Genomic DNA, 27,905 nt, shown 5'->3' on the forward strand with positions numbered 1-27,905 from the left:
CAGGATCATTGGCATTAGCTGGTGGAGTGGGAGATGGAGTGCATTTACCCTTTGTAATCAAGTAAAAAATATGCTTTTTATTGATGCATGTAAAGTGTATTAATAATTCATGTGCTCTTATATTGATGCATTAGTATACTCTATGATCTGCATGTGACTCTCCAAAATAAACATTTAATAAAAATTTATTGATGCACAGTGATTTCCTGAGTTATGTAGGTAATGCGTTCTGTAAATCCTTACATAACTTGAATTTTGTGCAAGTCAAATTTGAAAATTGTTTAATTGTAACTTCATAAAAATTGCATTATTTATTATATTTAAATATGAATATATGTATGCATGTTATTCACACAGTATAAGTTACAATTATTTTACAGTTATTTATAAATGGAACATCATGAAGCAATAATTACTTGAATATAAAATATAAAAGTATGGGAAAATATCTAAAAGTGTATTTAAGAAAACTCAATTAACACTTTTCAAATTAAAAAAGTGTCTTAGAACAGCTGTCAATAATGGGGAACTGGTGCTGTGGAGATGCCTGTTTGTGAAGAGAATATCAGTTCTTGAGGAACTTCTACATCCAGTGGTGTAAATAAGGGTATGCAAGGAATGCCGTCACATAGGAGCCTGAAGGCTTAGGGAGCCCTTATTTATCTTTTAAGTCCTTAAGGGTCTATATATGACACATATAGGGAGCCCTTGGAAGCAGATGAAACAACTGTGATCAGTGTTGCACACACCAAAATTTCAACTGAAAGCAAAACAAGAGCTGTATGCTTTTGTTTTGATTCCCCATTAGTGGACAGCTTTCAAGTTATTAGTAATAACTGGGGCCAGTTTGTTGCCTGTTGCTTGGGTCCATATGAACGAATTTTGAATTTCTTGAGGCGAGCATGTGAATTCAGGACATCTGAAGTTCATTAGAATTTCCAGATCTCCCAGTTTTAGGAAACAAATTTATATTGCAGCCACATGGAAAATTTTCTCATAAATATGAAAAGAGGGACTTGGCTGAAGAAAAATTGGTACTGTTGTGTTATCTTGACCAGATTCAGAAATGTATGAATGTATGCACTTGTGTATGTATATATGTGCATACATGTGTATATGTATGCACACATACATTCATGCTCACATACATGCATATGTGAACACATACATCCACATACACATTCATAATTGCATACATACATTTCTGAATCTGGTCCTAATAACAGAACAGTACCAAAAAATTACTATTTCTGGGAATCGTAGACTTCATCAGTTCTTGTTTTAAAATTTGGTTATTATGGTTCAACATAGAATAAAATTTAAAAAAGTTTAAAGTCTTTCTTCTTCCTTTCTTTCTATTCATGTTTAACTACTTTCATAGTTTTTCACATTATTTTTCAGTAGACTGACTTGAATAGTTTATAACTGTTCTGATCCACATTAATTTCAGCAGTAGTTTTTGAGTATATAATTTTAGGGAAAAATATCCAAACCTTTTTGCTTAATTATTTTTTAAACTGATAATGAAATCTTATTTGATATGATTCATAAAGTATCAGTGTAAATATATCTGAACCCATTGCATCACATTGAAGAAAAGATAAGTTGTAACAAATGATTATGGTGAAAATTGTCCTAATATAAACTCTTATCAATTTTAGGCATTTCATACTAGTCATTGTAATAGAATGGCTGTTATAACAAGTGTCGATTGTACTAACATTTCTAGCATATAGTTTTTAGAATCTAACTATTTAGACATTTACTTTCAAACTATATATAAAGGGGACAGACAACAGTCATCTATTTATTTTGTAAATTCCCTCTTGTTTTCCCCTCAAAAGTGAATGTTAACTCGGGGCAAAAATCTTTCAATGTGTTTTGCCATATTGCTATCTGGAAGAAGCAAAATGCAATGCAATTCAATGAAAATGATATTTTTTTAAGTAAAGGATAATGTTAAAAAAATACACACGTTAAAAAAGAATTTTTTTTAACATGTGTATTTGTAAAAAAAAATATACACAATTAAAAAAAAGGAAAGCTATAATCACAAAAACACAAGAAAGAAAAATGAACAGTGATATAGTTTGAATGATGAAATATTTACTACAAAGGAGGAAAAATCAATAAAATGTATTATTTAAACTAGACAGAATATTGAAAAGAATATTCAGATGAAAGAAGAAAAAAAGATTGTAATATTAAAAAATTGCTAGGGTATTTGGTTAATATGTATGAATAAAGCTAAAACATGATCGAGCTTGTTTCTCAATTTTCATAAAATTGAATGCGAATTGCCGATTTTATAAAAAACAAATGGTCAAATATTTATTTTCGTGTATAAATTAAAACTGTTAATCAAGACATATAATTCTAAATTATATTCACACCTAGGAAATATTTGCTACCAAGGCCTATTTTCTACAGAATTCAGTGTTTGCAAAAGTTAAATGTCCCATCATTCGTCTATGAAATAGTAACTTCGTGAAGTTTCCCTAGTTTAGGAATATGAGTCAGCAGAAAATACAAGAAGTTCCACTGTATTTCCTTGTCTCTTATCTGAAAATTAAAAAAGGTGACCCCCTAAAGGAAAGCAATCCCAACTGAGAAGGGAGTGGAGGTGCAAATACAATGTCACATAGGTTCCAAAAATGTGCTTTAGTAATTGAATCTTCGCAAAGTCTGCACATAGAGGTATGGATATTTTTATTTAATTAATTAAATGATTTATTAATCAGAAATTTGTCTCGGTGAAGTCCGTATGAAAAGTTTTTAGTATATTTATTAATTTTACATAAAGTTTTGCCCAGGGAAGATGAGAGAGTTGTGTAAATTATTTACATATATTTTTACATGTGTAAATAATTTACACAACCCTTCCTACTATTCAGAAACCATTTTCATAGTATTATATGATTTATTTTAAAGATGTATAAGCACAGAATCAATATGTAATAAAATCAGCTGCAAAGACCTATTCGAACATTCTCTATTTTACAGTAAACAATTTAAAACTTTCTGTCTTTCTAAATTTTGTGATGAAACTCTTTGAATAGATATTCAGTCTGCCTTTAGTGCTGATAATTTTTACAAGTCAAATTTGAGGAAAATTTGATGTTTTAAACAACTGGTTTTACTTATGTTACATATGATAAAAGTAAATATTATCTTCAAAACTAAATTCAGGATAGTAGTGCTAGAAATGTTCAGCAACCTTACTTTCTCAGCTATTAGTCATTATGCTTCCATCAATATAAACAATAAATTGATTGAATAAGAGATATGCAAAACATTTACTTTTTAATCTGGAATATTAAGTATAATACACATGAAATGATTCTAGTAAACCAGTATGACTTTTAATAAAACAAAAACCACAACTACAAGAAACTGACATCCAGTAGATTTTATAAAAAAAATTACATTAATGATTTTGCTTCACTAAAAGGAAGAGTAATTAAATTACAGTAATTAAATAATAAGACGCCTGAAAACAGTATAATATTTTTTATTATATGGTTAAAATTATTTTTATGTAAATATTTTGTATATTAATTTATTTCTATATAATTCTTTATTATGATCAAATAACCAATAAGCAGATTTTTTTAAGTATAAATCAAAGAACTAACTAGGCATGATTCTGATACTTAATTTGGAATGAAGTTTACATAAGAGAAATCGTGGTATATTATTTACAGTTCACAATTTTCATAATATGCCTTTCACAATATTGAATATGTTACTAGCATTTCCATTAAACTAAAGTCAAAAATCAGTCCTGTAATATTAAATATAAAATTATATTTATTAATATGAATGATTCTTACAATTTATAATAACATGTATAGTGTTGGTTCACTACAAACGGCATATTACTTTTCAAATTATTACCACCAAATATTTTCTGCCTGTATTATTTAAAAAAGAATTAAATAAAGAAGAATCTGCATGTTTGAATGTATGGACCTCGCATTGCGAAAAATGATGGTACCTAGAGCCATCAAAAATGGGACAGTTCTATCTCCCGCTCTACTGGCCCTATTAACGAAATTCAACTTGCGTTTTTCATGTCTCGAAAGCGGGACATATAATATGTATTAGATTTATATAAAGCATTGTCCTAGTATAGGTATTTTGACACAAAATCAGACTTTATCTGAAATAACATACCAGTTTTTTTCCATATTTCAATTCTACGACTCAAATTACGTAAACTACCAAGTTTTGTAAAAATCTCAAGAGTAGTTTTTTTTTTAAAAATAGCTCTCAAAATTTTAGCTCCTCAATGTTAATTGTGTTTGGTATATATTTATTCATCTCTCTTTTTTTTTTTATTAAACTCTTTTGATTCTTCCTTTCACATTTCAAAATTTAGGTTCATTCCAAATAAAATTCACCCATTTTTTATGATTTATTTTTAAAATTTGTATTTTTAAATTTTTCAAAAACTTTTTGAATTATAATCTATAACATTTTTACCATCATCTTTAGGTAGACGTATTTCTAAGCATATCTGCAAAAAATTACAGTTTTTTATTCAAAATTTCCTAAGTAAGTTGAGGTGAGTAGGCAGCATTTAGTAGTGCTGGCTACTTTAACTGCCTCTTTTGGAGAATAGCCCTTAGGCGTTGGAGTACTAATTTTAATAAGGCGGTTACGCCGCGCCAATACTAAGCGAAACTTATGCGTATTGCATGTAAATGGAAAAGCATCTGGAGCCGTTCGAGCTGTGGCAGTATTAAAATAAACTAATTGGCAGGAGTCTCTGTCACGTGGTGGTTACACCATGGAACAGACCCCTAGAGTTTCATCGAAGTCAATGAAATAGTGAAAAATTAATTACAAAGTTTTGAATCAAATTACTTAGAATTCTTTAACACTCTTTACCCTAGAAGATAGTATAGTGGCACAAATGAGGAATTACAGCAATATGAGTAGCACTAACAGTTTACTAGTGAGAGTATCTGAGATTGGACAGTGGTAGTCACGTGCGGAGTCACCCTCCCGTGAACTAACCCCAGCCAACACTGCTTAAAGCACTTCGAATTTCACATCACAGTGAAGTGAAAAAAAGTCACATCACAGTTGCATTCATTGAAATTATTTACACTATTTACAGTTCCAAGACACACTAGGTCTTGAAATTGAGTCTTACTTGCACATAGCACAGCAGCGAGCGGTGGAAACACACACATTATTTAAATACATTTCAGTAAATTCCTAAGAGCTTAGGCTTGAAACCACAAGTTCGCATTAGATAAAGTCTCTGTCAGAACACACTGTTATTAAGAGTAAACACAAAATAATTGAAAAATAAGTAGGAGAATAAAAGTTTGCCGAGCTTGTCAGTGGCTTGAATCCACAAGTCCATTAAATAAGCAAGACTTATGCAAAAATAACTATATACAATATTTACACATGTTTCACCATCTGCTGCTGTGAAATATACTTCTCCGGCGCTTAGCTGCACATTCAAGGGTGAGATCATAGTTTAATAGCTCCTTAATATGTTCGTACTTTGAGTGCTCTATTTTCTGATAAAAATTATGGCTTGTAGAAAATTATTTGGTCCGCTATACGTCGAATTTTTAGCTCTTTGTGAATTTGGAAGTTCCTTACAAACCACTATCTCCCGAAGAATTTTATTTTGAAAAATTTGGAATTTATGCCTGTACGTCTTATAGACGGTGGCCCATACAGGCACTGCATATAACAAAGTAGGCCTAATTAGTGTGACATAAATTTTCTTCTTTAGGCTGTAATTTAACTTCGCATTTCTTTTGATGAGTGGATAGAAAGCCATTTTTGCTGCTGTAGCCTTGCGTAGCGAGTATTCCGTATGCTCTTTAAATAGTAGTTGGGAGTAGAAAATGACCCCCATAGGTCTTGGTGCTTGTGACAGTAGGAAGAGGTTGGTTGTTGATCTTAATGCATACATTAACTGGCGTGAACTTACGATGCCTTCTGAATAAGAGGATTTGACTTTCTGTAGGGTTGATTTTTAGCTTTCAGGAGTCGCAATAAAAGGCTATTATAATTACGGATATTACGGCGTTTTCCAGCTTATCAACTGCGTTTTGAGGCTTAAGTGACTTCGCTAGAATAGCAGTGTCGTCTGCATATTGGACGATCTTGGTGTTTAGCGGAATGGGTATGTCATTAGTGAAAATATTGAAAAGAAGGGTGCCCAAAACGCTTCCCTGTGCAACTCCACTTTTTATCCTTTTTCAGGTGGAGAGAGTATCATGAATCCTCACCTGGAACATTCTATTTTTAAGATAACTCTGCATAAGTTTAATGAAATTTATAGGCAAATGAGCAAGGTGCAGCTTGTAGAGGAGACCCTTATGCTACACCTTGTCAAATGCCTTTTCGAGGTCAAGAAAACAGCCTGCTATAGTGTTTTTCTTCGTAAACGCATCTGCAATATATTCCGTGACGTTTAGAAGCTGATGTACGGTGCTGTGTCCAGCTCTGAATCCATACTGCTCTCTAAGGATAATTTCCTTATCTTCAAGGTGCTGAATCAATCTTTTCTGGAGAACTCGTTCAAACACTTTTCCGAGGCTAGGGAGAAGGCTGATGGATGGGTCGATAAGAGTTTACGTCTCTAGGATTTTTGCCCGGTTTCACAAATGTGATTACATGAGCATGCTTCCACTGTTGTGGGAAGTAGTTCAGTCTCATGCATGCATTTATGATGTTAGTTATGAGGACAGTATAGCAAATTGGAAGCATTTGAAGGACATAGTTCGAAATGCCGTCATATTGTGGAGCCTTTCTGGGTTTCAGGTTTTTAATAATATTTCTAACTTCGGGGCGCGAGGTAGGGTTAAAATGAATCGCGTCAATCCGGTCTGGTATATGTGTAATGAAGTTAGAAACCTATTCTTTTGTATCCTCGTTATGAGTCAGATTATTTGTGAAGGTATTTTCCAGGTGCTGAGCAAGCGTTTCTGCCATATCACTGTTGGAGTACATAATTCCGTTTGCAGTGTGAAGAGGGCCGATATTATCATTTTGGGTTTTTCGTAAGGCTTTTCCAATTTTCCAGACTGAATTGGGGGCTGTAATCCATAGATTCTAGGAGGTCCTCCCAACAATTAGATCTGTGTTCACAGGGAGAGTCTTCAGATGCTTGATTTTTCTGTTAAGGATCCTCTTAATGCTGGGGGTCAGCGGTCCTGCGCCACATTTTAGCTGTACGATTTTTATCCTTGATTTTATCCACAATATGACTTGGAAGTTTGCTTTTACTGTACTCTACATGGCTATTAGCAACCTCAAGGGCTTGATTAATCTTCCTATTAATTTTAGTAATTTGATACTCAATGTCCGCGATGTCGGCTAAATCAGAATGAGCAGGAAGTCTGTCTAGGGTGTTGTTAAATTTATTCCAGTTCGTAACTTTCCTGAGGGGGAGAGTCTTCTCAAAGCGATAAAAGGTGAACTTGACTGGGAAGTGGTCAGAGGTAAGTTGATGGATGACCTGCAGAAACGGAACTTGCTGTATATTTTTCATGATCACTATATCAAACACGTCCGAGCTACCTGTGTAATTATACCGAGTGGGATCACAGGGTCGAAAGATACGAATATCATTGGTAAGAGCATAGTTGCATAGAAAGTTTCCATTAACATTGCTGCGACATGAATTCCAGGTTGGGTGCTTAGCGTTGAAATCCCCAGAAATAATTACTAGAAGGTTTAGGTCTCTAAAATTTTGCATATCATTGGCCGTGATACTGTTTGTAGGGGGATCGTAAGCCGATATAAAGACAACAGGCTCATTAGTATGCGAGTGAACTATAATTGCAGTAGTCTCTATGGTCCTGCTGCTATTAAGCTGAAAATGAGTGGCCTGCAGATGTCTATTGATGAGAATCAAAGTGCCACCTCCCCTGCAATTGCTTCTATCTGTTCTAAAGGTTCTGTACCCTTGAACTTTGAAGCCATCATTAGCTCGAAAGTGTGTCTCGTTTACGAGAAAAACGTCTCTATCATGAAAGTTCAGAAAATTGGTGACTTCAATTTTGTTTCTAATGCAGTTAGCATTGAAGTAATAAGTTTTTGAACCAGAGGAGGAAGTTCAGGGCGGAGCCTGTGTGTTCACTTTCTGCTTCTGCGTTCTGATTGGTCTACTGATTACATGCCTCATTAACATTTTTCGCGCTGTTGGGAGGGTTGTTCTTAGCTGGGAGTGGGGGAAAATTTTCTAAGTCTAATTACGGAGGCAGATTTTTCGCCGTTCTCCAAGCTTCTTTTTTATCCTCACGCGTAGCGATTTTATGTTTATGTTGTCTGGGTGCATTTTGCACCCACGGTACGAGCTGACGTGTGGGTTCCGCAGAGACTGCACTTGTCTGGGATATTCCTGTCCTTATTACAGTCAGTAGTGATATGGTTTTGTCCACATTTTAAGCAGCGAGGTTTGTGTTTGCAGTGCGCACGACTGTGGCCATATCGTTGACAATTATGACACTGCTTGTGTCCTGGAGTTGGTTTAAAATGCACAATTTTGACTGCTAAGTTCAATATATGAGTTATTTTGTAGATAGCCTTATCTTCAAGGCCACGTTTAACTTTAACCATAAAGGTAGTTTCACAATTTCATTATCAATTTTTTTGGTGATTTGCCTAACTGATTTAACAGGAATTTTATTATCCACGAGTTCTTGAAAAATGTCCTCGGGCTTGGTATGCACTGACAGCTTTTTGATAATTACTCGTATAGGCTTATCCTGAGAGAGAGGGAAGGTGTGGTAGGGAATTTCTTTGTCATCAAGAAACTTGGTAACCGCACGATAGTCAATATCCGACTTAACCTTTTATGTGGATGTCCCCACCCTTTTGGTGGCATTCCATGGAGAAGGTGAAATTTTTGATGCTATCTCTCAACGGTTTCCAATCTGTAACATCCGAGATAGTAATTGGGGGAATTCTATTGGCAGTTTTTCTGGGAGCGATAAATTCGCCGCCATTATTTCCGCTACTTGCTTGGGAATCTTGAGAGCTGACCAGATTAGTGTCTGGTAGATAAGTTGTTAGCATAGAAAATTTACAAAATAGGTCCTAAAATACTTCCTTGTGGAATTTCTGCTGAGATAACCTTGGAAGAGGTATAGGAGTTGGCGTGTCTTACGATAAAAGTCCTGTTATCCAGGAAGGACTTGAGTATCAGGATCAGCTAACGAGGTAGGTTCATTCTAATAAGCTTGTAGATGAGTCCCTCATGCCAGACGCGGTCAAAAGCTTTGTCCACATCTAGCATGAGGACCGCAACACTGAGCTTGTTGTGTAAGGAGGCACCCACGAATTCACAAATTCTGGTTTACTGCTTCGTAGTTGAGAGTGCCTTATGGAAGCCGTATTGGACATCACTGATGGCATGCAAGTACTGTTGATGTCTATGATAGATAATTCTTTCAAGAAGTTTTGCCTATGTAGAAAGGAGACTGATGGGACAATAGCTAGTAGGAGAATCCGGAGACTTGAGAAGGTTTAAGAATCATGAAAATGGATGCTTGCTTCCATGGAATGGGAAAGTAGCAGTTCCAAATACATGCATTGAAAATGTTGCATAGCGTAGTGATGTACTTATTAGGAAGGTTCTTAAGCGTTTGATTGGTGATGCCATCTTGACCTGGAGCTTTACGAGAAGGAGAGTGCTTAATAATGACCTTAATTTCAGCAGGAGAAGTAAACTTCATGATATTTTTGGGGGAGGGAGAGGAGATCCATATGCTAACAAATTTCGTAATTTCTTGATCAGATGTAGGATTTGTGGGGAAATTATTTGGTCTAAATAATTTTGAAGAAAATCAGCAGAAACTTTAGCTTTCTCGTCGTCAGTGTAAGCAGTGGAATGCTTGCTCCTGATTGGCTGGGAGTGGGGCCTGCTCTTTTTCAGCGTACGAAGGCTCGTTTTCAGCGTACGATGGTAACGCCAAAAGGAACCATGTTCTAAATTGAGTTGGTCGATCTTCTTCTGCCAGAGAGTTGAGCTATATTCGCTGATGAGATGTTAATTTTGCAATTAAGTTGATTGATTTTGGTCTTAACATCAGCATTCCAGATGCGATTAAAATTTTTCCTGAGCCTGTTGCCTTCTTTAATAACATTCCTGATGTGCAGGGAAAGCTGACCATAATAGCGATCCATGTTACATGTGGTAGTAGAATTTTCAAGAAAACTCTGAAGATTGCTAGTAAGGCGATTAATTGCTTTATATGTCCTCATTGGTACTGAAACGTGCGATGTTGTGGGAAGAGGCAAAGGCGAGATTCCTGAAAAGGTTCCAATCCGAGTTCTTCTTCACAAGAGAGCCCTTGGGGATGCTTACTCCTAATTGGGCGATCACTGGCACGTGATCGGTAGCTTAAATACCGGAGCAGCTTCAGAGGCGTGGCTATCCAAGTCATGTACCGCACTGGAAGCGAGGTTCTTAACAGACTGGTTTTTGTGCGAAGATTTTGGCTTTTTTCCTGAATTTTCCAACTTCGACGGTGAATAATATGATGAAAGAGAAGTTTTTTCTTCGTAATTTGCAAGAGGAGCGAAATGATTATCAGATAGTCTGATCTGTTGGGATTTCGTAGATGGAGGGCTTAGCAGTCGCTTGTTTCGAACTGTAGTCCAGTCCCTCTCAAAATTTGTTGTAGCGACATTTTGAGGTGAAATACTCTGCGGGAGAGGTACCGTAGAGGCTTTCCTGAGCAGGAAAAATTCTGTGATAGCCAGGAAATCTTGCAAGTTGTTATCATGCTCGTCTAAAATATCCTCCTGATTACGGCGTCGATCTTGGCGATCTGATAATTCACGCATTCGAGCATCATCTCAAGAACAGTCATGAAGAACCAGATCAGAGTAGTCGCGAGAAGGGAGAATGCAAGTTAAACAATAAATTCAGGAAAACTCAGTCACTAAGAAGTAAAATCCAGACGGCCTACTGTTACTGCGTCTGACAGTCCAAACTTGGTAAAACCAGTCAGAGCGTCAAAAAGAACAACCTTCACTCAGGAAGGGAAACCATCAACTGAAGGTCTAACCAACAATCTCAAGAGAAGAGCAACTTGCATTTACTTACACGTCGAGAAACCCTCCCGAAAAAAAAGTTTATGCAGTTACATTATTCTCTAGGTTTGGTACCTAGAATGAACTACTACTTCTCAATAGTCGTAATCACTTTGGTGAGGCCGCCTTAGTTTTAGCTAATGCAGATGATAGAAGATGGAATGTAACAGTTAAAAATATTGAAACTAATATTCAGATTCGAAATGAATGTAAAGAAAATTGCAAAATAAATTGCTCATCATTTTGAGAAATCATGCAAAATATACTGTTTCCAATATGCATAAAATACTGAAAGATGTTATTAAAATATCTTGAATTAAATTATTTACTGTTCCTGTATGCCTTTTTATTTACAGACTATAATATTAAAAAATCTTATAATATGGAGAACAAAGCTTTGAGTGGGGCTCAGGAAGGAAAGAAGAAAAAGCTAGAACAAGAAATGAAGAAAATTAAAACTGTTGATCGGTATTTCCAAATCGAAAATTCTGATCGAGAACACCATCAGACATCAAAAACTCATAGGAACAACCATCAGTAATTAGCGAACATTTAAAAGAAGCATCAGATAGTTGAAAAACAATTTTAAGAATTAAAAATGTAACAAAAATATTTCGATTGAAGACATTGAAGTAGACGAACTATTAGAAAATATTTCAACTACAGTTGTAAATGACAATGAAAGGCCAGAAAAAGTCCCGACAGCATTTCCAGATGTAAAAAAAAAAAAAAAAAAAAGAAAGATATCCATCCAATTTTAGTCCGTATTCACAAAATCTTACGAAGGAGATGAGGAGATTTATTTTAAATTGTGGTCCATAGACCAGTGGTTCCCAAACATTTTTGACCCATGGACCCCTTTTTAAAGTCAAAACTGGCCCACGGACCAAGTGAACAAGCTACATAAATGCATAGTATAAAAGTTACGAATTAAAAAAAAAAATTTGTTGAAGAATTATTTATTGAAATTATAACTTTTGTTTAAAATAAAAAGTAATTAATGACCTGGATGAACTTGATGAGATGTTATGAGTGTTATGATATCCAGCTCAATGTTTGTGAGTAGCAACCGCAAATCCTCATGAGCACTAATTTCTTGTTGGTTTCTTATTTTTGTGATGAGGTTCATAACAGCACTGAATCCACGTTCTACCAAATAGGAAGACGGGAAAGCAGTCAACAACTTCTGTGCAAAAATCCATAACACAGGATAAAAATTGGGGTATGTTTTTGTAACCAGAATTTGTGATATCATTGTTCAAACATTGGTTTAAGTTCCTCTTTGTGGATATATCAATAAGCTGCTGCTGTATGGATTATTATGTGTTTGGGATCTGAGTTTGTTCACGCGCAAAAGGGTTCAACACCCAGTCGGGAATATCCAAGTGAAGAATGTCTTGAAATCTTTGGTTCAGGTCTGCATGAAGTTAAGTGTTGATAGTAAGCAAGCAAATCTTCATCTCTATTTTGCAATTTCGAAAGATTTTGAAACTGAGAACATTCTCCTCTTCGCAAGTTTCGTTTGTACAGAAAAAGTTTTGTAACAAACGCAGGTATTACGCTTTTAGTTTTGATTAAATTTAATTGGTCACCTTGTAGTTTCAAATTAGTTTCCTTAAATTTGGCTAATAAATCAGTCATATAGGCTATGTCACTTTTTGAGTTAATTAAAATGTGTCGCAAATCATTGTCTTTGCTTTCCGGGAACTTCAACACTGAATCAAAGAACACATAATATCGATTTAAACATGCACTTTTAGATAAACAACGTACTTCTCTGTGAATAGTAAACATGGTAATTTATGAATCATAATTTATGCAAAGTGGATAAATGACAGCGAAACCAGCAGTAGACGCAAAGATGTTGGACGTCCAAGTATCATCAAAGAAAAAGAACGTCGGAGACTGTCTTGCTTGGTACAACAAATTTGGCGCCAGATGGTGACTCAGCCGACAGCCCAATACAATGCAGGTCCAAGTGGAAATGTTTTGGAACACAGAGTTGACCGGACTCTGTTGGATATATGGGACTGTGCAGCAGATGTCCCACTCGTGTATCTTTGTTGAAGTGTCATTGTCAACTATGCCTACAATAGGCCCGGGAACATCGAGCCTGGACCATGGATAAGTGGAAGACAGTTGCCTGGTGGGATGAATCACGATTTCTCATTCATCATGTTGATGTTGATGTCAGGGTATGCCGTCTTCTAGGCGAACAGCTGCTCCCCCCTGTACAGCAGGTCGTCCACTTGCTGGTGGTGGCAGTATTATGCTTGGGGAGACGTCCTTATGGGCAGCTCTGGAACCCTTAGTTATAGTAGAACAGATCATGAAAGCTGTAGACCATCTGAACATAATTGCAGATCAGTTGTACCCTTATATGGTGTCTGTCTTCCCATCTGGAAATGGAATGTTTCTTTCCAGATGCCCCGTGATGCAAGGCTGGAATTGTGTTGGAGTGGTTCAAGGAGCATACGGATGAATTCCATTAATTGGAACTATGTCTTGGCCACTTAACTTGCCGGATCTTAACCCGATAGACCACATTTGATGGAGCAGCAGCTCAGAGCTCAAATACCATGTCAGAATATCTCGACTTTGCGTGATCGCTGCTTAGACACTTGGTACAACATGTCTGCAGTGCTCTATCAAGAACTTGTGGCTTCCATACGTAGGCGAGTTGCAGCTGATTTGCGGGCCAAAAGTCTCAAAACGCGTTATTGAGTAGGCGGTCATAATGTTTTGGCTCTTCAGTGTATATAAGGTAAAAATATATAAATCTGAATTATAACTTAAATTAACAATAGCCCTTTATTTCTTCATTTTAATTTGGGTGTTTCCCACTTCTATATTTATTCATTTTAAAAACAACAATTATTTTCTGGATTGCGTTATTTCTAAATTAACGCATAGTATGACCCTTAAGTAACGATGATGGCGTAGCTAATTCAGAACTTAAAACAAGAACTGAAGCCTTTCTCTTAATAAGCTTTCATTATTAGATGACCAGGTACTTTGCTTCTTAGGAAGTCGTCTTTCTTTTAAAAATAACCATAGGTTGTAAAGACCTTATTTTGTACTAATCAGTTATTTTTTATTTTAAGAAACTTTCCCTTCTGATTTCAATTTCCTGCCAGAAAGCAAATTTAAATGATGCATATGCAAGTCTAAATGAGCTCGGAAATAGTATTTAACAGTTCGCCGTAGAGAAGTTAGTTACGAATTTGTGTCGCATGTTTGCGATTATCTCTGTAGCTGAATATTTTGTGCTAACCTCTGACTGTAATTCATATTAATATTCTAGACTCGGCTTTCCTGTTTGCAGCCGATAAAGCAGATTTAAATTGAAATAGGAGGCAGTCGTGTAGTTAAAATTGAATTTATTCTGACTGTATGTACTATTTTGTGTTAGGTTACTTAGCTATAAATGGTGGTTAAATTATGAGCATCGACTGCATGTTCTTTTCAGTTTAGTTAAAATACCTGACATTGAAAATGCTACATCAAGAAGAAATGGCCTGAAACTTGTGGAAATTTGAGAGTAGACGTACGTCACCGAGTTGAATGCAGCTCTCCAGCGAATGTTGAAGAAGATATAAGAGAAGGAACCTGCAGAAAGTTAAATTTTTTGTGCCGTTATTTTTGCTAGGTAAATCATCATAAAAAATTTGTTGTCTCAGAGGACGCGTTTAATAGCAGAGAATGCCAGGCCATTGTCAACGGATGCAGTTCCAGTAGACAGTTGATTGTACAAGGGGCACGTGACCGGACTGAGAAGGGCAGGTTGGTCCATACAGCAAATCTCAGCTGATACACACCTGGACGCATCCACAGTGCACCAGCTGTGGCGACAATAGTTGGAACAAGGAAATATGGCAAGTTCAAGAGGTGCCTCTGCAACCAGAGTGACTTCAGCATGCGTGGATCGACGCATCCGCAAGCCACTTCTACCTCCATTCTGCAGCATGTCCAAGACACTCGTGGATGTTACCATATCGACCAGATACATTTGTCATTGATTGGTGGCTAGTGGCCTGCACTCGTGGCGTCCGTTAAGAAGACTGCCCTTTACCTCACATTATAGATGCCAATGTCTGCAGTGGTGCCGGGCTTGAGCGATGTGGACGACGGAATGGTATAGAGTCATGTTCTCAGGTGAGTCATGCTTCTGTTTCTCCAACGACAGTCGCCGCGTACAAGAGTGGCGTCGATGTAGAGACAGATTCAATCCTGCAGCAATTGTGGAGCGCCCCACCACGCGACAATGCGGCATCATGGTTTGTGGTGCAATTGCGTACAATTCCTGGTCACCACTAGTTCGTACTCAGGGCACTATGACGGCCCAAAAATACATATATGATGTGCTGCCGCCGGTGACACTTCCCTACCTTACGTGAGTGCCCGTTGTCCTTTATCAGCAAGATAACGCCTGACCACACGCTGCTGCAATCAGCCAATGTGCTCTGCAAGGTGTACAGCTGCTTCCCTGGCCACCGTTCTCTCCTACCCTCTCGCCAATTGAGAACATTTGGGATGTGATTGCACACTATTTGCAGACCCTGTCATTGCTGCGTCCAGAAGACGAACTGTGGCAAATGATTGACAGAACGAACGTACGCTTATGAGACCTATCACTTCTTAAGCAGCTCATTAAGACGATTCTGAAGGTGTTTTTTTTTCGTAATAATTTGGACTATTTCTTCCCTTTTTTGATTTTGTTGTTTCATCTCATTTTTACAAACAAGCCCGAAAGAAGCTTTTCTCCTTTACAAAGGGAAGGATTCTGAGACGACTCTCCCCCTTCCTCAGGGACAAGTACCGCTTTCAACGGACCTTGTGGTTTTTTTGACTACACAAAGCGTACTGGCTGTTGTTTCAAAGGAGTAATAATTCTACGCTTAATGAATGTACATTTATGCGACTTGTGTCTTCTTAACCAGCTCATTAAGATGATTCCAAAGCTGTCTTTTTCATAATTATTTGGATTCTTTCTTTCTTTTTTTTTTTTTTTCCAACTACACTGTGATTAATGCAGATTTCCTTTTAACAGATGAAACAATGGTAGCAGGGCAGCAAAGGTAAATTTTTAATTTTCTTTATCTTGTTCGGGGTTAATAAGTGCACTTTGAATACGGAAGAAGTACCTCCTCCCATAATTTAAATACAAATTTAAATTCAATTACATTGTGCATTCATGTAGGCCCTTTTTAGGCATTTAATTGCATTAACTAAAATCTCACCTTTTCTTATCTCCATTGGGTTTAATTTTCGTTTTTGTCATTTTCTGAAAGTAATTTAAAATAGGTGTAATCTAGGGCTGCAAATTAAGTGCTGCGCTGCATTAACATAGTAGTGACAGTTAATAAATAGTATTGCATAGTTATATAATAATATAGTTCTGATTCAATTTGTGACAATTTTATTTGTAATATGACTTGGGTAATTTTAAACTGATATTTATATATTTTTTTAATAATAGCTGCTCCATTGCATTATAGTAATGTGTTTTTGATAATTTTAAATCCACGTTGTATGGCTAGTTCATTTTATTTCAATTGACTAATAATACCATCCTGTGCATTCTAGTGTTTCACCATTGAGTGTTCTATTTAAGCTCAGTGCAGTAACACAGAGCTTCCTTCATCTGTTACTTATGTTATATTATGTTCATCTGTTACTTATGTTACTTATGTTCATCTGTTACTTATGTTATATTACGTACTTGTGTATACTGATGCAATTGTGTAAATTCATTCCGTATTAACGTGTTATATTCCAATTGTAGTTAAGATTCAGTTTCCATCTAATATTATATTGAAATAATGTATTCCAGTGGTCCCGCCTCTGTTTTATGTTCTAATTTGTGATATGTGTTATTATCCGATAAGAACATTGTGTGTTAGTTTCAATTTGTGCAAATTAATATCATTCTAACGAAGTCAGGTAGTTCATCCTCGCGTTAAATTTGTGTATCGCACCCCTTTTACAGTTCTTCAGCTGTAGTAAAATTGTTATAATTCAAGCAGCCTAAATTAGGCAATGCCTCTCCGTGAATTTCACCACAATAACTAAGAGTTTACTATCAGTATATTCCATTTTGAAGTGGCTACTTTCAAGTTATGCTAACTGCTTTTTTTTTTTTTTTTTTTTTAACTGTTACTGTTACAAGCTGATCTCACTTACTGTAATTGTAAACTAATTTGTATTGCAGTGGATTTAACCATTTAATGCTTGCTCTTTATTGCATTTTGTTATTGTCAATTCTTTGTATTCACATTAATTCTGAGCCATATGGTTTTGTTTTTAATTCTGTAAACTGTTATCTCTAACCTCAACACTGTGTAGCACATGCCCGTTAGTTCTCAAGAATTACCAGTGTAAGGTCCTTTTTCACTATTATTATTTAATTACCATTACCATCTGCCTTTCGTTAATGGCTTCTACAGATCAGCAGTTGTCCGACTTAACAGTGCCACTAACCGGTTCAGATACAGAAGCCGCAGCTCCAGCAATTGATCCTGAGCACACGTGTGCTCAAAACTTTGTGTCTAGCAGTGCCTATGTTCTCAAACATCTGGGAGCTGGTAGCAGCCGCTACAAACTTAGCAAGGCTGATCAGGTCATTTATGACGTTCTAGAACTGGCACAAAAATATATAATCGAGCAAGAGACTATTATTGCAAATCTTACAGGGCAGAAAGACTCTCTGCTTGCTCAAATAGACTCATTACATAAAATTTTATCAACCACTGCACCCTCTTCTGTTAGCCCGGTAGCTTTAGGCCTTCAGCCACCACAGGGATCTTCAGGACATCACCAGCACCTATACTTCCCTCAGAGGTATTGCAATCCCCTTTTACACTGGTCCACAAAAAAGCGGGCGACAGAGACCCATACCTTCGGATCTCGTACTTATCGTTTCTACGAAAGATCAGAGCACCACACCCTCTAATATTCAGTGCCAATTAGCCTCGGGCATTAATTCAAAGAGTTTGGAATTCCCAATCCAACAGATACGTCCAACAAGATCGCAAGACCTATTAATTCGGTGCTCTACACGGGAGCAGTTAACGAAAGTAAAAGTGTCAATTACGTCTGAAAAGAATCTGAGTGAGTCTCTAACAATAAGAGAGCCCAAGCCCGTGGCAGACACTATAATTCTCTCCGGGGTGCTGCCAGATTACATGGCGGAAGATCTCAAACTAGAACTTGAAGCGCATCAGCCATCTGATAAAGAAGGAGCTATACAGCCCCGCACACCACTTCGACGTCCAGATTCTCTTGTCAACTGGGTCGTATCTCTAAACAAGGAGTACTTCCTCAAATTTGGCCCGCAAGGATGCCTTTATGTGGGTTTAACTCCTGCCCTTTCAGAAGGTACGCCCGGCCTACGTGGTGCTACAACTGCCAAGGTTTTGGTCACCTAAGCAGGAACTGCTACAACTCTCCATGGTGCATACAGTGCGCAAAGGTGCACGATAAAATTGTCAAAACTTGTAAAGAACAGCTACAGTGCACGAATTGTGCAAAATCCAACCAAGAAAGGGACACTGACTTTGCTTGCAATTTGGCAGACTCATTATGCCCGTCCTACAAAGACGCGCTCCAAACTCTCCTGAGGACCGCAGACAAGAAAACGGACATTCCATTCAGCAGAGCTATACAGCATTAGAATTTCTGCAGTGTAATTTGCAGCGCTCTTCAGTTGCTTCCAGCCACATGATTCACAAACAGTGGGAATTGGGGGCTGATATTGGGCTCTATCAGGAACCTTATGCTGTGTCCAGTTATCATTTAATAAGCACTACTTCGCATAACAAGACGTACCTGTCGAATAACAGACTAGCAGCCATTATGTACAATGGTTCACTAACACCAATGCTCTGGCTAAGCACCGAGCATATGGTATCTTGGACACAATTGAAGGTAGACTCCTAATTATCTCGGCTTACTTCCCACCTAGCCAAGATATCGACACTCTGCTCTTTGAACTAGATTACTACTTTTAATTTCTATCTGCTGGGTGGTGATTTTAATGTGTCTAGTGCTCTCTGGGACACACCAAAAGAAGATGCTCAATCTACACTGGTAATTGACTTTATCGAGTCACATCGGCTAGTGATCCTTAATACCTCAGATTCACCACCAACTTATGATATTATCAGAGCTAAGGGATGGCCAGACCTAACCCTTGCTTCGAATAGTATTGCATCTGAAATAAATGATTGGGCTGTGCAGGACTTCATAACACTTAGTGTCCACAATGCCATAACATTTAGTTTTCAAATGACACAGAGTGTGCCCATGAAGCAACATTTTAAAACAGCATATGGAGGACTCGAAAAGTTTAAGATTACCTTTTACCCATATATCAGTCTCCTGATCGATAACCTCCAAGCATGTAATTCTACAACAGATTTGGACAAAGCTTATGAACATCTGATAGATAGTTGCACCATGGCTTGCAGTCAAACGTTCCAGATGAAAAATGACAGAAACCGCACCAGTGCCTCATGGTGGACAGTAAGTCTATCAAAAGAAAGAAGCAATTTGCGACGCGTGTGGAGACTAGCACAGGCCGAAAGAGACTCGGACGCATGCCGTAGCCTATGTGCACGACACAAGCACGCACAAGCCAAATATAAAAGAACCATAGCAACAGCTAAACGGGATTTTTGGCACAAGTACTGCTCCACCAACCTAGATGCATATGGTATCACCATGCAAGGTCTTCCAAATAGCAGCGAACAGGGTCTTTAGGCCTACACTTTTACCAGCAGGCATCTTACCATCAGCACGAACTCCAGGAGACATTCAAAGATAAGACTGTTCCAAGAGGATCTTCCAAGCAATGACACAGCAGAACAAGCATACCTGAGACATAACTTCAACAACTACGTTCCCTCCAATAGGTCATCCAAACCTCTTCCCAGCAAATACAAAATTGAACGAATCGTTCAAAAGCTCAATCCAAAAAGGCCCCCGGGCCTGACAGCATAGATAATAAAATAATACAAGACGCCTTTACATATAAGACGCCTTTGACTCCATGTGGTGGCCAGACATCATAGATGCTGTGGTTACTATGGGGTGCCCGGGCGACCTTGTAGATCTAATAAGAAGTTATCTACAAGATCATACAGTGCAAGCAACTTTGGACTCTGAAATCGTCGATCATAAGATCCAGCGGGGATGCCCACAAGGATCCTGTTTCGGTCCTGTTCTCTGGACAATCTTGGCAAACACCATCCTTAAAAAACTCAAGAACTTTCCAAATTGCAACATCATCGCATACGCGGATGATTTCCTGTTAGTCATAAATGGCAGATCAAAACTAGAATCTACCGTGCAATTAGTGCTAGACGTTTTTAGCAACTGGGCAAAATCTCACAAAGTCACAATATTGATGACAAAAACGATTGCAATGTGCATAGGGACTAAACGCCCACTTCGAAGAAAACCTACAGTGAAATTATTGGGAAGCTCCATCAAAGTCATAGACCAAATTAAATACCTGGGTCTGGTTCTAGACATAAGATTGTTGTGGATTCCCCACCTGAAATATGTTAAAAATTGAATAGGGATACTAAATAATCACATGAAGAGAGTCACGGGAAAGAATTGGGGCGTTTCCTGCCCAATGTTGAAAAGGTGGTATCTAACAGTTACAAAACGAATTATCCTTTATGGCTCGGGCATATGGGCCAAAAGACTCAATACTCACCAACGTAGAATTCTATCATCTATCCAAAGGCAACATCTCCTGCAAATAAGCAGAGGTTACCGCACTACATCAACAGCGGCCTTACAAGTTATGACCGGCATCCTGCCACTCGACTTGACTGCAGAGAGAGAGGCTACCCTCACTAGAGTTCTACGACTCAGACAAGATAGCCAACTGTGGAATTTCAACCTACGGTACTCGGATTTTAAGGCTAAAACCTTCGAGATTCCATGCCATCCCTCCAGACACGATGTACAACGCAACGTCAGCTTCTCGCCATTGTCAGTACCAACAAACAGCATCACAACTTTTACAGATGGCCTGCGCATGGAAGCAGGTACAGGCTGCGGCCTTTGTATCATGGAAAGAGACGAATACATACAAACATGGTGAAGAAGGCTTAACAAATATAACTCCATCTTCCAAGCGGAGCTCACGGCAATAAAGAAGGCAGTTAATCTAACTCTCTGTTTTAACGCACAGACTAAAATTTTCAGTGACTCCTTATCTAGCCTAAAGGCAATTGCTGGCGCTATCAGCAGGAGACCCATTGTCCTCGAAGTTCAAAAACTACTTCTGAGCATGCCACTTGATCATCGATCGCTAATGAGCTGGGTTCCAGCACATACTGGCATTACCGGTAATGAGCTAGCCGATCAATTGGCTAAAGAGGCAGCAATGGGTGCATACTGACCGAAGCCGCACTACCTCTCCCAGGCTTTTAGCTCAAAAAAGTAACCTATGAATGGTTAATAACACAATGGCAAACGAGATGGGATACTTCCAGCACTGGACGACAGACGCATGGCTTCATAGCTAGGGTATCAGGTACAACCTTTTCGTTTTCATCTGCCATCACGACGTTTCTTACAGGGCATGATCCATTCCAGACCTACTTACATAGATTTGGATTTATGTACAGCGAACTATGTGAATGTGGGGTGGTGGGTTCACTGGACCACTATGCCTTCGACTGCCCATTAACTAGATGTCACCACCTAAAAAGACCCTCAGAGCGTTACTGGAAGGAATGGACCCTTCATCTTGTGAAGCACCCAGCAACACACACAAAACTTATCAAGATGCTACAAATTTGCATTGAAATAAAAAATAGAATTTCATCGACTTAGCATTTAATCTGCATAAAGTATGTGTAAAATTCTATTCTATTTTAGTCCATAAAGTATGTGTAAAATTCTATATGTTTTCTAATTTGAACATTATGTATTCTGTCTGTATATACCTATGTAGTAAATGTACGCTATCTCGATATTGCCCTTTCTTGTAAATACTCATGTCATTTCTAAATAATATATTCTAAGTAATCTCAGACAGTGCACCTGATATTAATGTATCATATACCGTACGGTATACTTAATGTAATTTATTATATTATTTACTGTATTGTTTCTCATCTGCATATTTTAAATGAAGTGTAAACTGCACACTAATCAATGCATTGTATCCTCATGTAATGTAATATATGTTCTGTACTATTTTATCATCTGCTTAATTTAAATGCAATGGAAGTGCAGAATTTAACTTTGCCTTCTAGGCAGCGCATTTTTATTATAAGGAATATACAGCAGCGAATTGTACGCAGCATCACCATGCAAGTACAGTACTAAAGTCTACAGTACTTAAGAGACAATTGTTACCTCAGTGTAAGTTACAAATGTCCTGTCGGCCAGGTTCTCTCAAATTTTCCTCTGAGCTGGCATTACTCCGCTTGGTTTGTCCTTAGGACGGAGGCCTTCTCAGAGGGTTTAACCTTTACCCTACTGAGCCGACGCTATTCTATCTCTGTGTTATGCATATCATTTCAAAATAAAGCTTACGTATTGTTTGTTGTTGTCCCTGAGTTTAATAACTTTATGGCTACTCCTTCTTGGTGTTGCATTTTCATTATCGGGTAGTGTAAAAAGGTTGTTATAACTTTCCTCGGCAGTCATCTGTTTTCTTCAAGACATAGCGAGAACACTATGTCCTGAAGTAAACAGGTGACTGCCGAGGAAGTGAAGGCAATGTTTAATATGAAACTTAATGTTTAATATGCTGCTGTTTCATCCGTATTTCCGATATGTGACAATAAATAATTTTTTTTTGCCGTAGTAATTCAGTAACATATTTCTGGAAAATTATCAGTTTGTTGTCCAATATTTCGGAAGCCTTTGTGAAACTTTTGTTTTTTCTTTGTGAAACTAAATTATTCCATGCCATAAATCGAATACACCAACTCAAATTTGCGTTAAAGTTTTTAATTTGATTTGCTTTCTTTTTTGACCACTTTAAGGCTAATACATGAAGGCTGTTTCTTGTTACAATTAATCCATTCTGGCGATTTTCAAGGATCCAGTTCGCAACACTTTCTTCTAGAATAGGCCACTTCGTTACTTCTTTATTCAAAGCATATTTATTCTTTGGCATATTAATTCTTGCGATTTAATTTTTCTTCCATTCACGTATGGAGCTTTCATAACACCAAACCTTCTTGCTACAGCATGATTTCCATTTTCTTTCGTAAATTGAATGACTGCATTTGATACTAGCACTTTGTTTCTTTTATCAGGAGCCATATTTAGTACTAAAAGGACTATACTAAACCAAGTGACAGACTTCCACTAAATCAACTGTATTTTAACTAAAGCAGACACAATGTGCTAAACCCTTCAATGTTTTCTTCAAAATCATGCCTTCAAATGACTACGGAAACAAAAAAAAAAAAATCACTCCTAATTTTGCGAATTCATTCATGTCGGAAGAGTATTCTTACCCCAAATTATGTCCCCTTTATCTCAAAACCCTAAAATAACATTCTTTTGGACAGCTACATTGAATACAACCTACCTCTTTGCATAATTATTTACTCCCTCAAGCATTTTCCCCTTACACATACTGTTCTCCTTATTGCTTGTAGAAAAGATGTAATCTGAAATTATAGGTGTGCATTATATGCTAGAATAATTGCTATGTTACTATATTTATATGCATGTTATAAAATTTTGAAATTTGTTGTGAATATTCAAAATTAAGTAATGGCTGTATAAAATTTGTACATTTGTGGTATTGTGCGAAAAGTTTTGAAAGGCCTTCCATGAACAAATATGATTATGTTTGGATTATGTATTATAGTATTACATATGGATTCTAAAACGTAAAGACTTTGGACTCAAAATTTTACTAGGCTTCTGAAATTATTATCAAGGTTTATATTTTGCAGTTATTTAAATAATTACTTAAGTCAAAATTTTTTTATATATTTCAGATTATGTTTCTCTTCATTTGTTAATGCTTCATCATTTTATTCTCTTAAAAATTCTTTTTCTCTTTGAAGTAGGAAGCATTTGTAAGATAAAAAATATGTAAATCAAAGGTGTGACTTGAATTAGTAATAGCCCTTTAATTTTTCATTATAATTTGGGTATTTTCCCTATTTGTTTTGAATATAGCAATTATTTGTAAGTTTTTCTGGACTGCATCATTTCTAGTTTAATCCATATCATATGACTTTTACATAACAATGACAACGTAGCTAATTGGGAACTGAAAATTTTGAAAACCGAAACCTTTCTCATAGTAAGCTTCTATATTAGATAACTACACACTTTACTTCTAGCTCTATTACCGTTAAGATGCTGCCATGTCACTTTCTTCCTATTGCATTCTGGAAATAGGCACCGTTAGAGTGCCAAGGGAATTGTGGTCACAAATGTCAACTGAAATAAAAATGAATATTTAATCCGCCTTGGCTACCAAGTTTGCTATTCATTATGAATCAACATCTGCAAAATGCGATATTTCTACATCTGTACCAACCATTAACTTATCTACATCATTACATCTAAGTCTGCTTTATTAGATAAATATATATATATATATATACTAAATGTCATATTAATGTAGATAGTTATGAATTGAAAATCCATATTAATAAAATAATAAAGTTTTATTTAATGTTTTCGCAAAAATCAAGACTATTTTTATAACAAACAAAATTTATTAACGATAAAATGACTCAGAAACATTCTTAATAAACATAACTAACTGGAAAAAAGTGCTAATCAAGTTACATTCGCAATAATAAATGGCTTAGAATGGTTGCTTGCAAGTTTTTGTTGAGGAAAAAGAATTTATATTTTTCAGGCCCGTTTTTCTTGCCTCTTTGCCCTTGATGGCAAGAATGGTTTAGCCGTATTTATCAAGTCATACTTCGCTAATCTTTGGTAATTTTTAGCTTTGAAAATGATCTTTTTAAATATGGCAAAAGTTAAGGAATTGTTTAAAAAAGTAAGGAAACTGTATACATTTAACAGAATGATATTTTTTAAATGATATTTTTTAAAACCAAGTTCCCAAATTTTTTAATGGTCATATTTTCATCAAGGTCATCTTGATACAACTGTGATGCCTTTATAAATTGTAAATTCTGGCGACAATATTTCAGAATAAATATCTAATAAATTGTCACACTTTTGTAGTAGTTTAGTTTCCTTAAAGTGGGTTATATAATGAGGTTCCAAAAAACCAAATCGATCTCTCATATTTGTCATTCCAATAAATTAATAATTTATTTGTGTCTAAAATGTAGTAAAATACTATATTCATTTTAAAATATTTTTCACTGGATTGAAATTTATGATGTATTGAAAACTCGTCAAAATCATTTGTCTTATTTTATGTTTTGGTTAGAAATTATGAAGTAATAGCGTATTTTCCATCATTTGTTTAGATTCTGCTAAAATAAGTTTAAATTCATTTCATAGTTTATTTGTATTTATGCGGGCATTATTTAAGCATTGCGTAGCTCCATCTAGACATACATTAATTTTTGTAATATATTTTAAACATAATTTATTTTATTTAATACTTTATGCATATGTATAGAAATAACAATAGCTTCAACGAAATGTTGCTATTTTCCTTTATATCTGCATATATATCCTTTATATTTTTTATTGTTTTTAAGGTGGATCTCAGTTTAAATTTTTTAAATGTCAATGTAATGTAATTTTACTGCATTTAGTGACATAATCCTACTTGACCTATGAGATGGGTTTAATTTTATTCAAAGCTATGTCTGATTCAGCTGTAAAATATGTTAACGATTCCCATAATACTTTATAAATTTATAATTTTTCCTCAGAATAAATATATATCTTATAATACATCAAAAAATGGTATAATTTCTTTACAGCCACTTACAGCATCATCATTGGCGAGGTTTAAATTTTGCGATGAACAGTTGATACATTCTGCATTTGCTGAATAGTTTATATTTTTTGCTGGAGATCATTATTGACACATAACATAAGCACCTGTCATAACATTAGCACTATTATTCATTACATAAGCACTGTCATATCATTAACTCATAATTCTTTTTAATTGAAATTTCGTTTTCGTTAAGAAATTGAGAATGAGATAGTTCTGTGAAGGGACTGAATTCTTTCAGTCCTTCAGAAGAATTATCTTTTGTAGCATAAAATCTGAGAAATGTTCTTGAATTATAAAATTTAGGAGTTTTAAATTATCATCTATTTCAATATGAACATATCTTAAAATAATGCTGATTAATACTTTTTCGATATATCTTGAGTAGTGTCTAATAATAAAGAATAAAAGGAAGATGCATTGATTTGGTTCATCAAATTTTTTTTTAAATTATGACCAGCACATTGAATTAATTTATTTTGTATGGTATGGCTCAAATATTGTGCACCTCTTACTGGTATTTCCAAAACTTGTTTCATAACATTGTCATATTTACTTCATAATTTAATCTGCAATAAAAATTGCCATTATAACTAGTAATCTTCACTATGCCCATGAAAAGCTAACCCATTTTTCATAATGTAAGTTTAATGTTAAATAGCCTTCCGAAAACTGTTTCCATGTGTCATACTTTTCATGCTTGCTTACACATGTGATTTTCAAGAATTGTGGGTTTTAGTTCATACCGTTGAATTTTTCCATTCTCTAATACTTGAACACCAACTAGTATCAGAGTTAAAAAACGACCGACAAGGTTTGAAATATGTAGCATCATTTATGGTAACATAACTAATGTCATGGCACTTGGCTGTACTTCATCATCGATATCTAATATGCTGTACTAAAATGCCTGTTTTCTTCTTTAGTGTGTTTTGAAAATAGACCCATAGGTTTTTCTTCATTATCGTCACAACTAATTAGGAATCTCATATTATCAGTAATGTTTTTAACTACGAGTATATAATTACTTATGTCTGCTGATGGGCACATATCTCTTTCTTTTGTATTTATATTGTAAGTTTTTCTAGTAGAAGCCACACCAGTCAATAATATATTTTCTTGTTCAGATTGTTTAGCCTTACTGGCATAGACAATATGTACTGAAGAATCTTTTACAGAGTATGATGTTTTCATAATAAAGTTGTTTAATTTTGTGACATTTTTGCTTTCTTTTTGTTTTTGGTTCCCCTCCTTTGTTTTTCTTGCTCTTTTTGACTAATAATATGTGCCGTATTTTATCAATCATTATAAATATTTTGATATTTCTTACTTCAAATTTTATTAGCAACCAACAACTAATAAAGCAGTTCTTAAGAGTTTACAGAACTGAATATACTAGCTCACAACATACTATGGGACATAACCACTTAGCTGTTCTGATTGACCCTTTCATCAAATGCCTGTGAAAAATCTAGCTAAAACAAGCCTATATGGTTTGTGATAGCAATTTGTTTTGCTATGCTTTATTACCTTCTCATGCTGCAATATAAAAAACACCATAAAAACAAGTACAAAATGATCATCACATACAAAACTGGCTAGTTTTGGTTAGATTGTGCATGCACATTTGATGGCAAAGAGACTGCAGACAAAGAAATCCATGTAAGAATGCATTATACAGCACTGGAATTAATAACAACAAACACACACACACACACACACACACCCAAAAAAAGTGGCTACAGTGCCATTCAATTTTATTTATAATTTTTATATTATTCAAATATAAGATGTAACTGTTGTTTATAATTAACAACATGATTTATTCATAAAATTTTAAATTTATATATGTAAATATAAAAGATGAATTTTGGCGGGAAAAACTTATTAC

General features: G+C 35.9%; 1 protein-coding gene across 2 annotated transcripts in view; it reads left to right on the forward strand.

Moving 5' to 3' along the window:
- Etf-QO (electron transfer flavoprotein-ubiquinone oxidoreductase) overlaps positions 1-27,905 on the forward strand; it is an 88,645-nt gene that overhangs the window by 3,644 nt on the left and 57,096 nt on the right. The window lies entirely within an intron of this gene.

Source organism: Stegodyphus dumicola, chromosome 3, assembly GCF_044657685.1.
Source record: "Stegodyphus dumicola isolate Sdum_Otavi_A_Nest chromosome 3, ASM4465768v1".
In the NCBI taxonomy this organism is placed as follows: domain Eukaryota; kingdom Metazoa; phylum Arthropoda; class Arachnida; order Araneae; family Eresidae; genus Stegodyphus; species Stegodyphus dumicola.